The 16,340-nt window shown below is 50.2% G+C and overlaps 1 long non-coding RNA gene across 3 annotated transcripts in view; it reads left to right on the top strand.

The window, feature by feature from the left end:
* The window catches only part of LOC140615620 (uncharacterized), a 36,596-nt gene extending 34,494 nt beyond the window's left edge, over positions 1-2,102 (top strand). For 2 of the 3 annotated variants that reach the window (XR_012016114.1, XR_012016113.1), the window contains one exon: positions 160-2,102. This is a non-coding gene — a long non-coding RNA (uncharacterized lncRNA). The remainder of the gene's footprint in view (positions 1-159) is intronic. The other variant, XR_012016115.1, reaches the window with a different exon arrangement.
* The last annotated feature ends 14,238 nt before the right edge of the window (positions 2,103-16,340 follow it).

Raw genomic sequence — 16,340 nt, 5'->3', positions numbered from 1 at the left:
GCCTACTTAGGCAAACCAGTCCCATGGGGGGTGGTTCGGGCATAAGCTGAAGGAGCAAAACAGAGAGTCCAGAAGGAAATGTGCTCTGATACAACGGATTTTTTTAACTTAATTTAATTTAAACCCAATTAATTAACGGATAGTGTATTATACTTTCAGAGGAAGAATCAGGGATTCACCAGTTGGAGATAACAGCAATGCTCGTGACATCACGTGACCTCCTTCATGCAGGTCCTCTGTTAACCTCCCCGCCTCCAACGACCATCATTTTGTTTCCTATCATTAAGAGTCTGTATTTCGGGGATCCCTGGGTGGCCCTGCGGTTTGGCGCCTGCCTTTGGCCCAGGGCGCGATCCTGGAAACCCGGGATCGAATCCCACATCGGGCTCCTGGTGCATGGAGCCTGCTTCTCCCTCTGCCTATGTCTCTGCCTCTCTCTTTCTCTCTGTGACTATCATAAATAAATAAAAATTAAAAAAAAGAGTCTGTATTTCCTGCAACTGTTTTCATCTTATTTGTTTTTCCTTCCCTTCACAGTTGTTATATGCTTTGCTTTTTAATTCCACCTATGAATGACACCACACGGTCATTCTCTTTCCTGACTGACTTATTTCATTTAACATGATCCCTCTAGTTCTATCCACGTCATTGCAAATGGCAATATTTCCTTCTCTTTGATAGCTGAGTTCCATTCCTCTCTCTATGACCATCATCTATCTCCCATCCTTTTTATCCATCATCTGCCACAGGTCACTGAGGCTCCTCCCACAGTGTGGCTACTGTGGACCCGGCTGCTGTATACATTGGGGTGCAGGTGTCCCAAGTCTCACTTCATCTGTATCTTCGGAGTGAAATCAGGCCGTTCACCTGCTGTTCACAGGATGTTACAAATAGAGTCGCCCTGCAGAGCCTCCACACTGTTTCCAGGGTGGCTGCACCAGCCCGCAATCCCGCCCACAGTGGAAGAGGGTTGGGTGGGTTTTGCGGGACGTGGTAAAACCCTGGTCCACATTTCATTTTGCATCCTGTGGGCTCCAATTCCTTGTCCTTAAGTATTTCTGGGGAAGCCAGGTGTTGGGCTCCGTTTCAGTGAGACGTTTCTAAAGCTAACAGGCCACAGCAGGAGCCTGGAAGGAGGCAGGTGCAGCCCCTGGAGCGCCTGCTGCCTTCTGCACAGCCTCCTACAGCGCCTGAGCGTCCTGCAGGGGGCGCCCGAGCCCAGGCCCCACCCAGCGGGCATGAATGTGCAGTAGGCCTCCTCTGCCTGCACTAACAGGAGCCAGCCTGTGCTGGGGAGGCCTGAGGAGGACGTGGGGACACGTCCACGCTGATGAGCCACAGCTTCAGGAAGATGTGGGCCCGCATCCACGCTGACAGGAGCCCCTGGGCCACCTCAGGACATAAGTTGAGGCTTCTGGAAGCTGCGGGCCGCATTAATGGTGGCAGGAGCCCCGGCCTCCTCAGAACCCTCGGTGATGCTTCGGGAGGACGTTGTGTCACATCGACACAACAGGATGCTGAATCCTTAGGATCCCTGGTGTTGACTTGGGGAAATATGGGATGCATCCATGCGGACAGAAGACCCCAGGCTTGTCAGGGCCTGTGGTGAGGCCTAAGAAAAATGTGGGTGCCGCATCCACACTGACAAGAGTCTCCAGCCTCCTCAGGACCCACTGTGAAGGTTTGAGAAGATTTGGGGCCACATCTATGCTGACAGGAGCCCCAGCATCCTCAGGTCTTCTAGTGAGGCTTGAGGAAAATGTTGGGCCACCTCAACACTAACAGGACCCCCGTCCTCCTCAGGACATGCACTTTGGCTTCGGGAAATATGGGGCTGCGTCTATGCTGACAGGAGCCCACAGCTCCTCAGGACGTGTGGTGAGTTTTCTGGGGGACGTGTGGCCATGTCCAGGCTGACAGGAGCCCCGGGCCACCTGAGGATCTGCTGTGAGGCTTCCAGACGATGTGAGGCATAGTCCACAGTGACAGGAGACCCAGCATCCTCAGGACCCTCTGACTATGACTCAGGAACAATTGGGGCCATGTCCATACTCACAGGAGCCCTGCTTCCTCAGGACCCCCTGGAGGACTCTGGAGGTGCCGTTGGGGGCCACGTCCACATCAGAAGGGACTCCTCAGAACCACAGGGTAAGTGAATGGGTAGAATGAATGGTAGGGTCGGGAGGGGAGGCAGTTGGTGGTTAGGCTTAGGTTAGATGTTAGGTGTTTGTGATTAAGCTGTATACAGGAATACAGGTTAGGGTGAGGGATAAGGTTAAGAGTCAGTGGTTAGGAGTTAAGATGGGGGTTAGGGATTAGGGAAAGGGGTTAGGGTTAGTGACAGGATTTACAGTTAGGTTTAGGGTTTAGGCTTCAGGGATTAGGACAGGAGGTTTGGAGGTGGGGTTAGGGTTATGGTTACAGTTAGGGTTGGGCTTAGGTTTGCATTTAGGGTTAGGGGTTAGGGTGTGAGTTAGGGTTAGGGGTAAGTGTTAGGGGTTAGGGTAAAAGTTATGGCTATGTTTAGGGTTAGGGCGAGGATTAGGTTTAGGATAGGGGTTAGGGCTAGGGTTAGGGTTAGTGTTTAGTTAGGGATTAGGGTCAGGTCAGGGTAAGAGATAGGTTTAGGGAGTGGTTTAGGAGTTAGTTTTAGGGTACAAATTAGAGTACCATTTGGGGTATGAGATAGGATTAGTATTAGAGGGTTAGGGTTAGGGTACAGGTTAAGGTTAGGAATAGGATTTGAGTACATTAAGTTGAGGTTAGGGTTAGATTTAAGACAGGGGTCAGGGATAAGGGTTTCGAATAGTTTTAGGAGTTAGGGTGAGGGTTGGCAGGAAGGTTCACTGAATGTGTTTTGGTCTTGGGGTTTGTGTTTGGTTGTCGATTAGTGATGGGTCTTGTTTAAGGGTTAGTTTAACATTAGGATTAAGTGTAGGGTTAGGGTTATGTCTGTGTATGGTTAGAGTTTGGGTCCTGGCATGTGCCTGCACTGGGACTCCTAGTATCTTGGGTCGTTGAGTTTTATGCACTCTATTTAGGTTTTGGGTTCAAAGATAGCCTGACTCCACCGAATTAGTGGCCTCCCCAGAGACTCAAAATCCAGGCTTCTGATGGGGTCAGAATAGACATTACAGACTTCTTCCAAGCTGAGCTAAGGAGGGGATTTGTGGCTCTAAATACTCTTTATTTGGATTTTTAGTTGCCTTTCTGATTTTTTCTCTAGTGCGCACATGTTTCATCAATACTACCAATTATTATTTTAAAGTTTTACTTGAATTCCTGTTTGTAAACACAGTATGATATAGTTTCAGGTTTACCACTTAGTGATTCAACACTTGGATACAACGCCTGGTACTGGTCACAGGTGCCCTCCACTGTCCCCATCCCTTGATTCCCAATCCCCTCACCCTCCTCTGGTATTTATTAGTTTATTCTCTGTGGTTAAGAGTGGGTATCTTGGCTTGCTTCTCTCATCCCCCCTGAGCCCCTTTACCAGTTTGTTTGGTTTCTTAAAATTCACCTGTGAATGCAATTGTATGGTATTTGGTATCTATCTTTCTCTGAGTTCATTTAGCATAAATTCTTTCCACTCCTTCCACATCATTGTAAATGGCTTCATTTCATCCCTTCTGATGACCGAGTGATGTCGCAGTGTGTATATTTACCACACTGTCTCTGCCCGTTCATCTGCCGATGGACGTAGGGCTGTATCCACAGTTTGGCTGTTGTTGATAACGCTGCTAGAAACACTGGGCTGCGTGTCCCCCTCGAATCTACTAAAGTACTTTTGTGTCCTCAGGGTAAATACCTAGCTCTGCAAATTTGGAATCGTAGGTTAGCTCTATTTTTAACTTTTTTTAAAATTTTTTTTATGATAGTCACAGAGAGAGAGGCAGAGACACAGGCAGAGGGAGAAGCAGGCTCCATGCACCGGGAGCCCAATGTGGGATTCGATCCCCGGTCTCCAGGATCATGCCCTGGGCCAAAGACAGGCACCAAACCACTGCACCACCCAGGGATCACCTATTTTTAACTACTAGAGGACCCTCCACACTGTTTTCCACAGTGACTACATCTGTTCGCATGCCCACCAGGAGTGTAAGGGAGCGACCCCTTCTCCATAGCCTCACTAAAACTTGTTTTTTCTTGTGTTGTTAATATTAGCCATTATGACGGCTGTCAGGTGAACTATCATTGTGGTTTTGATTTGCATTTCCTTGATGATGGGTGATGCTTAGTGTCTTTCCTTGTGTCTGGTCGCCATCTGGCAGTCTTTCAGAGAGAAAGTCCATTCATTTTTCTGCCCATCTCCAGTTGCATAATTTGTTTTTAGGATCTTGAGATTTATATTTGCTTTATGTGTTTTGCATACTAACTCTTTAGTGGATGTGTTGTTTACCAATATCTCCTTTCATTTTGTATGTTGCCTTTTAGCTTTGGTTGTTTCCTTCACTTTGTGGAAGCTTTTGAATTTCTTAAAGTCCCAATAGGATTTTTGCTTTTGTTTCCCTCACCTCAGAGGCATATCTAGAAAGAACATCCAATGGCCAATGTCAAAGACTTTGCTGCCTATCTTTTCTTCTTTGTATGGTTTCAGGTCTCACAGTTAGGTCTTTCATCCATTTTGAATTTATTTTTTATATATATGGAGTAAGAAAGTGGTCCAGTTTCATTCTTCTGCATTTGGCTGCCTGGTTTTCCCAACACCATTTGTTCTTATCCTGCGGTCAGGGTTAGGGTTTGTTGAAGAGACTGTCTTTGTGCCATTGGATATTCCTTGCTGCCTTGTTGTCGATTAATGGATCATAGAGTTACAGGTTTGTATCTTGTTTCGGCTTTCCATTCTGTTCTATTGATCTAAGCATCTCCTGTTGGGAGATTCTTGATTGCAGATTCAATTTCTTTGCTGGTTATCTGTCTGTTCAAGTTTCTTATTTCTTCCTTTTTCATTTTTGCTATGTTATATATTTCCAGGAATTGATCTATTTCTTCCAGGTTCTAGGTTGCTGGCATATAATTTTTCATAATGTTCTCTTATAATCGTTTGTATTTCTCTAGTGTTGGTTGTTATTTCTCTTTTCTCATTTGTGATTTTATTTAGGTCCTTTCACATCTTTGTTGTCTTTTTTAAAGATTTTATTTATGTATTCATGTGAGACACAGAGGGGCAGAGTTATAGGCAGAAGGAAAATGAGGCTCCATGTGGGGAGCCTGATGTGGGACTTGATCCCCCAGGACCCCGGAATCATGACCTGAGCCAAAGCACATGCTCAACCACTGAGGCACCCAGGTGCCTTGCTGATTCAATTCCTTTGCTAGTTATGGGTCTGTTCACACTTTCTATTTCTTCCTATTTCAGTTCTGCTCATTTGCTCATTTCTAGGGATTTGTCCATTTCTTCCAGGTCTCCCAGTTTGTTTGCATATAATCTTTCATAGTATTCCCTTATAATTGTCTTATTTTTCTGGTGTTGATTGTGATCTCTCTTCTCTCATTTGTGATTTTATTTATTTAGGTCTTTTCTCTTTTCTTGTTGATAAGGCTTGCTAGGGCTTGATCCATTTTATTAATTATTTTAAAGAACCAGCTCTCAGTTTTGTTTTTCCATTCTACTGTTTTGTTTTTCCTATATTGTTTATTTCTGCTCTCTTTTTTATTTTTTCCCTTCTTCTGTAGGCTTTAGGCTATGTTTGCTATTTCTTTTTCAGCTCCTTCAGGTGTAGGGTTAGGCTGTGTATTGGAGACTTCTTGTTTCTTGAGGTAGGCCTGTATTGCTATGTACTTCCCTCTTAGGACTGCCTTTGCTACATCCCAGAGGTTTGGAGAAACATGTTTTAATTTTCGTTTGTTTTATATTTCCTCTTTAATTTCCTGGTTGCTCCATTCATTCTCTAATAGGATGATCATAAACTCAACATATTTTTGGTCTGTCCAAATTTTTTCTTACTGTCGACTTCAAGTTTCATAGCGTTGTGGTCCAAAAATGTACAGGGTGTGATATCAACCTTCTTGTTACTGTTGTACCTGTTGAGAGCTGTTTTGTGGGCCTTGATATTATCTGTTCTGGAGAATGTCCAATGTGCAGTTGAAAGGAATGTGTATTCTGCTTTCTGATCGAATATTCTGACTATATCTGTTGAATTCCTGTGGTCCAGTGTGTCAAGGCTATTGTTCACTTGTTGATTCTGCTAGATGATTGGTCCATTGCCATAAGTGGGTGTTGAAATCCCCTGTCAGTGTATTATTACCAGTGATTTCCTGTACGTTTGTTGTTAATTGGTTTCTATATTTAGGTACTCTCATGTTGGCAGCATAAATATTTAGTTGTTTGATCTTGATAGAGTGTCTTTTTAATTATGAAATAATGTTCTTCTTCATCTCTTCTTACAGTATTTGTTCTTCCTTTTTGAGATTTAAATATTTTATTTATTTTTTCATTAGAGATACACAGAGAAGCAGAGGCAGAAACATAGGCAGAGGGAGAGGCAGGCTCCCCTAAGGGAGTCCGATGTGGGACTCGATCCTGGGATCCCAGGATCACACCCTGAGCCGAAGGCAGATGCTCAACAACTGAGCCACCAGGTGTCCCCCAGGGTTTGGTTTCAAATCTCATTTGTCTGATATAAGTATGGGTCCTCCAGCTTTCGTCTGATATCCATTAGCGTGGTAGATGATTTTCCCTCCCCTGACTATCAATCTGCTGGTGTGTCTAGGTCTAAGGTGAGCATCTTGTAGGCAGCATACAGATGGATCTTGTTTTTTTAATAACGATTTTATTTATGAGAGAGAGAGAGAGAGAGGCCAAAAATTAGGGAGAAAGAGAAGCAGACTCCCCACCAGGAGCCCCATATGGGACTCGATCCCAGACTCCAGGATCACACCCTGAGTCAAAGGCAGATGCTCAACACCTTGAGCCACCCAGGCATCCCAGATCCTGTTTTTTAAGCCACTCTGATACCCTATATCTTTTGAATGGATTACTTAGTCTATCAGCATTCAGAGTGATTATTCAAAGATATGAACTTTGTGATTTTGTGTTACCGGAAGAGTTGGTGTTTCTGGTGACGTACTCTGGGCCTTTCTAGAGTTGTTGTTTTTGGTATCTTTTTTTCCCCCACTAGAAGAGTCCCTCTTAAAATTCCTTACTGGACTGGTTAAATGGTCATGAACTCCTTTATATTTTGCCTGTCTGAGAAAATCATTATCTCTCCTCTCCTCCTGAATGACACCCTTGCTGAAGCAAGAATTCATACAAATTGGACTCCAATAAAAGAAATTTAAAAACATAAAATAAATTTTTGGTCTTATGATTGAGGAAAATGGCATGTAGGAGGTAAACCAGAAGCTGAAAGAGTGGAGGACAGATTTCACTGTCCGTAGCCTTCACAGGGACATGATGTCCTTTCCAAGGAGGGGCCTCCCCTCCGTAGGATGCTTCCTGCCCCTCTGTGCTCCTTGTTGGAACCCAGCAGGCACATCTCTGTGCCTCTAGCACCTCTGCAGTCATGGTTTATTGCGTCTTTCATGTATCATATTGGGGACCACAGCGTCGTGTATGTAACCATCCGGCTGCTGTTAGACAACATTGGGTGGATTCCAACTTTTGTTGGTTTTGTGGTGTGTGTGTGTCTATCACATGTAGCTATCACGTGCAGCTATTGGATTCTCTGGCTGGCTCACCCAAATGCCGAAATGGTTGGCACAACATCATTTCTGGTGCTGGCGCTGGGCAGCTAGCTAGGCTCTCATGGCAGACCAACGGCTCGCGCGTGCAGTGATTTTCCGCTGCAGGGTAGGCTGAGCTGGAAGGTCCGGCTTGGCCATATTCCCATGTGCGGAAGTGGGTCCTGCCATGTGCTGGCTGCTTATCTTCTCCCTGATGCCTCTCCAGCAGGGAGCTAGACCTCGGGGCCATCCTGGTGGGAGCTCCTGAGGAGCCAGCTGCCCATGGCTGGGGAGCCCTGGGACTGCCTGTGTTTGGGAGTCTGGGTGGGGACGGGGCTGGGGTTCTTTGGTCCCCTGTGCTGCCTGGCCTTCAGGCTGAGCCCCATGCTCACCCAGCCCCTATTCACTAAGGCGAGGAGGGTGCCCTCCACATGCTGGTGTGAGAGATCTAGCACCACAAGGTGTGCACGCTGAGTACACCTTGTGAGGGTGGCCCACGTGCGTGAGCTGCAGTGTGGGACCCAGTAAATTTAACAAAAATCCCTTACCCCTGGACAAGCAGAGCAGGACTGATTCCATTTTGTGCTCCACCAGCCATCTCCCCTATGACCCCACGTGACCTGCTTATGGCTTAAGGTGCTGCCCCACCCGACTCAAGCCGCTGGGCACACCCTAATCTGAAATCGGGTCATCACATTGTAACCCTGCATTGTGCCACACAAAGCTGCGCCCAATTCTGACCAAAGTAATAGGCCAGTTCAAGTCGATACTATAGGGTAAAGTGTAATTCAACCAGCCACCTGCGTGTGGACAAACATGACTACACATCTTTCAGCATTCCCATGTGCCACTGGCTCCTATAAAGCTGCTACATCTCTTAGTCTCGGGGTCCAAATCCCTACACCTCTGTGTCCGGTGCACTTGGACCCAAGCTCCAGCTTGTAAAGAAACCCTCGGGAGTTTGCATCGGTGTGGGCTCCTTGGTGGTTTATCGGATTAGCAATCTTGGGCACAACACAAGGGCCTGTTGTCCTGACATCCCTTCCAGGGCCACGCTACCGCCCCGCAGGCCCTCTGTGCCCCAGGCACACAGGCACAGGGATACGGGGAGGGGAGGAAGTGCCCCGGAACCCAGCCAGCCCTGGCCCCCTGGACAGAGAGAGCACAGACCACCCAGGTCTCTTCCACAGACACTGGTACCCTGAGGCTCCCTGGCTGTCACTCTGTCCCAGCCCCTCCTGGCCTGCTGGGCACAGGCTGAGTCCCAGTAAAGTCTATGGTGCCTGACCCTGGTGTCTGGCAGCCCCTGGAAGGCATGTGAGGATGTCAGCTGGGTGTGACTGGCAGCGCCACTGTAGGGGCTGTTTGGGGCATGGATGTAGCCCCTCCTCCTCTCTCGGGGTCTCTCCACGCCCTCTGCTCAGAGTTCTGGGATACACATAAATGGGCTGGCTGTGCATTTTCGCACCACAACACTTTATTGACGATCTACAGCAATGGGGCTCAGAGCCGAGGGCACGTGCTTTCCCCTGGGGAGGGAGACCTTTCTGTCCTTTAGGGGAGGGCAAGAATCACATGTGGAGTGGGGACGGGTGCTGGAGTCCCCCACCTGGGAGCATGTTTGGACTCCGGGTGGGGACGTGTCTTGAGGTTTCAGCAAGAGAGACGGTTCTGAGGGCAACAGAGCTGAGCTGGACCTGAGCTCATGGACTCCTGCACTGTTCCCCGCAGTGTAGCTGGACCCCGGTCTCGGGGCCCTGGGGCCCCAGAACCTGGTGGAGCCTGTCTCCTAGTGTGGGTGTGGGTGGGGCCCACCAGCCTACCCCTTCTCTCCCCAACATTGGGTGTCCCGGGATTCCTAGGGCTGCCCTAGGTCAGCGACCTGGATCTGTGGGGCACACCCAGGGCCCAAGAGGCCACATCCAGCTGTGGGAGGGCTCTCTCAGCCTGGGGCCAGAATCCAGGGCTGGCCAGGGCCATGGGGGGCTGGATCCCATTAGTCTTTGTGTTGGGCCTGGGGGGGCTCAAATCACCCCAACCCCACAGAGCCTGGGGCCAGGCCACCCCATGTCCCTCTGGGTTAGGGGCGTGTCCTATGCAGGGTGTGCTGCCCTCCAGGAGGGACAGTGGGTGGAGGCAGGGCACAGTGGGTCCTCTGCACCACTCACCTGCACCCACCCTGTCTGGGGCTCTCTGCCTTCCCTCCTTCCTGCAACCCCTGGGTACTCTATGGGAAACCCGGTCTTCTGATGGGAGCAGGGTATCCAGAGAACCCCGGTGAGGCTGAGTATGTCCCACAGGGGGCAGCTGCCCAGGGTCCTTGCTGGGGACAGATGCTGTGGGGGTGGATGTTGTGGGGGCAAGGGCATGATGGTGGTGGAGTGTGGGGGATGGTGCAGGGGGGATGGTGGGGGGAATAGTGTGGGTGGGGATTGTGTGGGGCTGTGTCAGTGTGAGGGGGATGATATAGGTGGGATGCCATTGGGGATGATGATGAAGGGGGATGCTGTGGGGGTGGGGAAAGAGGGGATGACATGGGGGGCCTGCCGACACAGGGCATCTACTTTCTCTCAGACGCACATGGATACGTCTAGAGATAAAGGCGATCCCAGTCTGGGGTTTGCTGTGACACCTGCCCCTGGGGCACCGTGTGGTCAGTGCAGGACACTGGCTGGACCGGGGGCATTATCTGGGGGTCATCATACTATGTATGCTTACAAATTGCAAATTGTCTCAAATTAAATGCATAGAATTTAGATATATATAAAACACCGAGTGTGGGTGTCACCCTGATTCGTCCTACCCTCATGGGAACGATGTGTGTCCTGCTCCAGCCACGGCCATGCCGCCTGGCCCGCAGGTCCGGTTACTGCCCTCCACGGGCCCCACCGCAGCCCCCTGCTTTTCAAGGGGCCGTCCCTCGCCCCTGTGTGGTTCAGCTCCCATGGAAACCCCTAGAGGCACCGACCTAGTGACCCCCTCAACCCCCAAGCCCCGGGGATTGGGGCATGGGTGTCATCCCCTGCACCCAACCATACAGTGGTGTGTTGCTGGTTGCTGTTGCTTCCCCGGCCTCTTAAGCCCCGTGTTCCCTACCCAGAAGCCCTTGGGCCTCCCCCGGGGCCTAGAAGCCCCCTGACTCAACAGCCTCTCCCCACCCTCTAGCAGTCCCAAAACTTAATTTGCCTGCTAAACATCTTGTTGATGTCCAGGTCTATCTGTGTGATGTCCCTGGAGGAGTCGAGGCCTCCTCCTTCATTTCCTGCGGGAAAACCGGGGAGGAGGAGCCGGCGTCAGGGACACAGACACCGGCCAGTCACCAGCTGCCATCCTGGGCAGGGAGCCCTGGGACCACCATAGGAGTGTGTCCTGCTGAAATCTCCTTTCTTCTCCTGGGAGGCCGGGGATGGCCAGAGTGCCGACCGTGGCTGTGGGACCTCTGTGAGGGGCTGTGGTGAGCCGCTGTGGGCGGGAGGTGACTGAGGGTCAGCCTGGGTGGGAGGGGACAGGGTATCAGCCCAGGTGGGGAGGGGACTCGGGGGTGTTGTGCCCAAGATTGCAAGTGCCCAACACTTGGGGGTGTTGTGCCCAAGATTGTCCAAGCAGACACCGATGCAAACACACGAAGGTTGATTTACAAACTCAAGGTTGGGTCCAAGTATATCCCACACAGCAGAGCAGGGACTTGGACCCCGAGGTGGGTTTTAGCTTAGTTTTAAGGGCTGGTCTCAGGGTCCTCCAGAAGGGCTGGAGCAATTCCTCAAGTTCTGTTTACATTTTGATATGAGGCCTTCAAGGGCATTGAGCTTTGTTCTCATTCTAATATGGGGCTTTCTGGGACCTTAAGCTGTAAGTTTTTTTTCTTTTTTTCCTGTAACTGAAGTAATGTAAATTTTAGCTCTTATACACAGGGTCCTGGAATGGCAGTACTTGTGCTAACTGTGAACTTAAAGTGGAACGGCCTCAATTTTCTCAGCCTCCCCACAGACAAGTGACTGAAGTTTAAAACTCCAAATTTTAGGGGCTGCCCTTGTGGAGACCTGTTCTCTTCCTGCCCGGGAGGGTGTCCACGCACTCCTGGCCTTTGCTGCTCTGTCCCAGGAACTGGGCCCCATAACTGCAAAGGGGTTTGCAGCTTATGGCCACACAGGGCAGACAGCTGGCCCGAGCCCCACTGCTCTCAGCCAGGTTCCTGCTCCTGTGCCTGGGAACAGTTGGCACCACTGTCCTTGGGACCCCTGGGATCCTGAGCCCACCCTGTCGCTCCAGGGACTGCCCCCCACTTCTCCACTTGAACACCTTAAGGCTGGTGTGTCCCCAACTCTAGGAGACTTCTGAAAGTACAATTTTTGTGCACTGCTGCTTATAATATTGTGAGTAGATTCGTAGGTTGGCTCTCTGCCCTTGTGGGATCCGGGGCTCTGTCTCTCCAAGATCAACTGATTGATTTTTTTAAGATTTTATTTTTCTGTAATCTCTACAGCCAACATGGGGCTTGAACTTGCTACCCCAAGAACAAGAGTCCCATGTTCTTATGAACCACACTGAGCCGGTCAGGCTCTCTTTGATTGATTGATACATGTTAATTGAAGCAGGGGTCTTGCATGTGTCAGGGCAGAAACTGAGCCCACGCTTTGAGGTGTGGTGGAGTCATTTGGACCTGATCAATGTGAAAGAAACCAAAGCTTCCCTGGGAGCCCAGGGAGCAGGGCCCACACACGTGAATAGTTGATAATTTCCTTTACTGTAGTAGTTATTTTACTGACTATTTATTTAAAGTGCTATTCAATGGTAAATGTCAATCTAGGATTGGGATACAGTGAGAACATTCTAGGATTCGGAGGTAACTAAAGCTTCCTGTCCAGGACTTAATGTTCCAGTTCGATGCAGAGATAGGCAAGGAAGCAAAGAGTTATGAAACATGGCACTGGGGTGCCTGGCTGGCCTGGTTGGGGGATCTTGATCTCAGGGTTGTGAGTTTGAACTCCATGTTGGGTATAGAGAGGACATGAAATGAAAATATTTAACAAATAATAAATGGATGAACAAATAAAGCATGACTTCAAAGGTAAGTGTTTGCTTATGTCTCACCTGCGAACTATTCTTGATCGCCCCACTAATCCTACTTAGCCCAGATGACGTCCTCCACAAGGGATAGTCCTGCCTCAGTGTAAGTGGGCGTCTTTCATTGTAAGACCTGTGGTTCCCCTCGTTCTGCAGGGAGAGAAGAGCCGTGAAGCCACGACTTCGGGGGATCAGCATACACCTAGGCAATGACCATTTCTGAACCCGGTAGCCAGAGCTCGGCCTCCTTTAGGACGTGATGTCATAACGAAGCCTCTTTGGTCATTGTCTTGGATGCAGGGTGGAGGGTAAACTAGAATTAGGAAGAACAAAAGAGGAGGAAAACCAGAAGGTGAAAGAGAGGAGGACAGATTTCACTATCCGTAGCCTTCACAGGGACCTGGTGTCCTATCCTAGGAGGGGCACCCCCTCCGTAGGATGCTTCCAACCTCTCTGTGCTCCTTTTTGAAACCCAGCAGGCACATCTCCGTGCCTCCACTACCTCTGCAGTCATGGTTTATAGCGTCTTCCATGTATCCTATTGGGGACCACAGCGTCGTGTATGTAACCATCTGACTGCTGTTTGACAACATTGGGGGATTCCGACTTTTGTTGGTTTTGGGTTGTGTGTGTGTCTATCACATGCAGATATCACGTGCAGGTATCTGATCCTCTGGCTGGGTCACCCAAATGCCGAAATGGTTGGCCAACATCATTTCTGGTGCTGTAGCTGGGCAGATAGCTGGGTTCTCCTTGCTTACTCGGGGCTCGCTCCTGCAGTGACTTTCCTCTGGGGGGTCAGCTGAGCTTGAAGTTCTGACTCGGCCACATTCCCATGTCCAGCAGGGGGTCCCGCTGAGCGCAGGCTGCTTCTCTTCTCCCTGATGCCTCTCTATCAGGGAGCCAGACCTCAGCGCTGCCTGGGGGAGATCCTGAGGAGCTGCCCATGGCGGAGAGCCCTGTTGCTGCCTGTGTGTGGGAGTCGAGTTGGGGTGAGGGCTGGGGTTTTCGGTCCCCTGTGCTGCCTGGCCTTGTGGCGAGCCCCATGCTCATCCAGCCCCTGCTCACTAGGGCAAGGAGGGTGCCCTCCACACGCTGGTGTGAGAGATCCAGCACCACAAGGTGTGCAGGCTGAGTCCACCTGGTCAGGGTAGCCGAGGTGCATGAGCTGCAAGTGTGGGACCCAGGAAAGTTAACAAAAATCCCCTACTCCTGGACAAGCAGGGCAGAACTGATTCCATTTTGTGCTACACCCGCCACCTCCCCTATGACCTCCACATGACCTGCTTATTGCTTAAGGTGCTGCCCCACCCTAGTCAGGCCGCTGGGCACACCCTAATTGGAAATCGGCTTATAACAATGTAACCCTGCTTTGTGTCCCCCAAAACTGTGCGACGATTCTGACCAAAGTAATAGGCCAGCTCAATTGGATACTATAGGGTAAGGTGTAATTCAATCAGCCACCAGCTTGTGGACCGGCATGATCGTGCAACTTTCTGCGAATCCCATGTGCCACTGGCCCCTATAAAGCTGCTATGCCTCTTAGTCTCGGGATCCATGTCCCTGCTCCGCTGTGTTGGGTGCAATTTCACCCAAGCTCCAGCTTGTAAAGAAACCCTCGGGAGTTTCCATCGGTGTTGGCTCCTTGGTGGTTTCCCTGATTTACAATCTTGGGCACAACACTAGGGCCTGGTGTCCTGGCATCCCTTCCAGGGCCACGCTGACCGCCCCACAGGCCCTCTGTGCCCCAGGCACACAGGCACGGGGATGTGGGGAGGGGAATAAGTGCCCCAGAACTCGGCCATCCTCGTTCATCAGGACAGAGGGAGCACAGACCTCCCAGGTCGCTGTGCACAGACCCTGGTGACCTGAAGCTCCCTGGCTGTCACTCTGTCCCAGCCCCTCCTGGCCCAGTGGTCAGAGCCTGAGTCCCAGGAAAGTCTGTGGGTCCTGACCCTGGCATCTGGCCGCCCCTGGAAGGCCCGTGGGGACGTCAGCTGTGTGTACCTGGTGGCGCCCCTGCAGGGGCTGTTTGGGGCCTGGATGGTGCCCCCTCCTCCTCTCTGGGTATCTCTCCACGCCCCATGCAGAGTTCTGGGAGACACAGAAATGGCCTGGCTATGCATTTTCGCACCACAAAACTTTATTGATTTTTTACAGCAAACAGGCTCAGAGCCTAATGTGAGCCTTCCCCTGGGGAGGGAGACCTTTCTGTCCTTTAGGGGAGGGCAAGAATCACACAGTGTGGGGGGGGTGGGTGCTAGGGTCCACATTGTGGGAGCATGTGTGGACTCTGGGTGGGGGCGTGTGTCCTGAGTTTTCAGCCTGAGTGACTGTTTTGAGGACAGCAGAGATGACCTGGACCTGCAGCTCATGGGCTCCTGTACTGGGACCCACAGGGCAGCTGGACCCTGGCCTTGGGCCCTCTGGGGCCCCAATACCCAATACCTGGAGCCTGCCTCCTTGTGTGGGGTCAGGTGGGGCCAACCGGCCTATCCATCCTCTCCCCACCATGGGTTGTCCCGGGATCCCCTAGCCTGCCCTAGGTCAGTGACCTGGATCTGTGTGGCACACACAGGGCCCAAGAGGCCACGTCCAGCTGTGAGAGGGCTCACTCATCCTGTGCCAGAATCCAGGGCTAGCCAGGACCATGGGGGCCTGGATCCCATTAGTCTTTGTGTTGGGCCTGGGTGGGGCTCAAATCACCTCAGCCCCCACAGAGCACGGGGCCAGGTCAGCCCAGGTCCCTTTGGGTTAGGGGCTGGTGTCCTGTGCAGGGTGTGTCGACCTCCAGGAGGGACAGTGGGCAGAGGCAGGGCCCAATGTGTCCTCTGCACCACTCACCTGCACCCACCATTTCAGGGATCATTGCCTTCCCTCCTCCCTGCAAGCCCTGGGTTCTCTATGGGACAATCGGGCTTCTGATGGGAGCAGGGTATCCAGAGAACCCTGGGGAGGCTGAGCATGTCCCACAGGGGGGCAGCTGCACTGGGTCCTTGCTGGAGGCCGGTGGTGTGGTGGTGAATGGTGTGGGGCAGGGATATGATTGTGGTGTTATATTAATCCGGTACAAATATTAGCTAATGAATCAATATTAAAATAGTCGCATTAACCAAAGACCATACGTTATTCAGATTTCCTTAGATTTTGCTAAGTTACTATCCTTCATATCACATTGCATTTGTACTCGTGTTTTCTTAGGCTCCTCTGGATTGTGACAGTCTTTCAGCCTTTCCTTGTTGTTGTTGAACTGGAACACTTTGAGAAGTAGAGTATTTTGTAAAATTTACCTCAGTTGGGACATGTCTGTTGTTTATCTCATCATTGAACTGTTTTTGTGGATTATATACAGAGATATACTGCCATTTTTATTATATCATATAAAGGATAGATATTATCAACATGATTTATCAGTCTTGGTATTGATCTGATCATCTTGCTGAGGTAGTGTTTGTCAGCTTTCTCCATAGTAAAGTGATTTTATTATTATTATTATTATTATTATTATTTTTATTTTTATATTAAGATTTTCATATTATATTTTGTAGAAGGAAGTTACTATGTGTATTCCACACATAAGAGTGGGAAGCTATGCTAATCAACTTGAG

The sequence above is a fragment of the Canis lupus genome, chromosome 23 (genome assembly GCF_048164855.1).
Source record: "Canis lupus baileyi chromosome 23, mCanLup2.hap1, whole genome shotgun sequence".
Taxonomy (NCBI): Eukaryota; Metazoa; Chordata; class Mammalia; order Carnivora; family Canidae; genus Canis; species Canis lupus.
Note: the sequence above shows the minus strand (reverse complement) of the source record. Positions and strands in the feature narration are given on the sequence as shown.